The sequence below is a fragment of the Octopus bimaculoides genome, chromosome 25 (assembly GCF_001194135.2).
Source record: "Octopus bimaculoides isolate UCB-OBI-ISO-001 chromosome 25, ASM119413v2, whole genome shotgun sequence".
Classification (NCBI taxonomy): domain Eukaryota; kingdom Metazoa; phylum Mollusca; class Cephalopoda; order Octopoda; family Octopodidae; genus Octopus; species Octopus bimaculoides.
The window spans coordinates 29846220-29846908 of record NC_069005.1 but is presented as its reverse complement, the minus strand read 5'-3'; the positions used below and the strand labels follow the sequence as shown (position 1 = coordinate 29846908).

General features: G+C 34.8%; 1 protein-coding gene across 2 annotated transcripts in view; it reads right to left on the bottom strand.

The window, feature by feature from the left end:
* LOC106877225 (uncharacterized) overlaps nt 1-689 on the bottom strand; it is a 6598-nt gene that overhangs the window by 4595 nt on the left and 1314 nt on the right. Inside the window, exon 1 of one of the 2 annotated variants that reach the window (XM_014926085.2) lies at nt 8-621. The exons of the other annotated variant lie outside the window; for it this stretch is intronic. The gene's annotated coding sequence lies outside the window, so the exon portion shown is untranslated. Of the gene's footprint in view, nt 1-7; nt 622-689 lie in introns of those variants that run through there. 2 annotated transcript variants of the gene reach the window in all.

Below are 689 nucleotides of genomic sequence, written 5' to 3'. Positions count from 1 at the left end.
GAATTACCGTTTCAAATTCAGTTCGTTTCCAAATCAGAGAGAATTTCTGAACGAATAAAAACAAGATGAAAAAACAGCTGCAATTATGAATTTTCAAAATTCGCGCTCTCGACCAATCAGCGAACGTCTTTCCAATTGCCGACGTTGATTTTATATCGGCGTCGTTGATTGGTTAACTAATTGTTATTTCTTTTTAATCGTTAAAAAAAAACGAAGTCGGTCGAAAGGGGAAATAACTCATTTTTTTTTTAAATTTAAAAACTCAAAAATTTAATTAAATTTCTTTTTCCGTTTCAATCTCGTTATTCAGTTTTTGTTTTTGTTTTTGCAGTCTGTTACATTTACATACACACGACTGTGTATTAATACTTAGGTATATTTATGTATGTCTCCTACCCCTCTCTCTGTCACTAAACTGATGTCACATCGGCTCCGCAGGCAATCCCTTTTTTCGACCTTCTATTGCACACAAGGTGTGTAAAGCACCCAGCTTTCGTTTGAGTGTGTTTTCAAGGGAGGAATTGACCCCTAGGGGCAGTTCCAAACCTATTCACATTTTCTATTTTTTCTGATTTTCTTTGCCATATTTCTAAACAAATATAGCTAAGCGAAACCATGATGCCGACTTTTACGTGAACGCACACAGGCCTCAGAAAGTACAAATGATGATGATGATATATATATATATA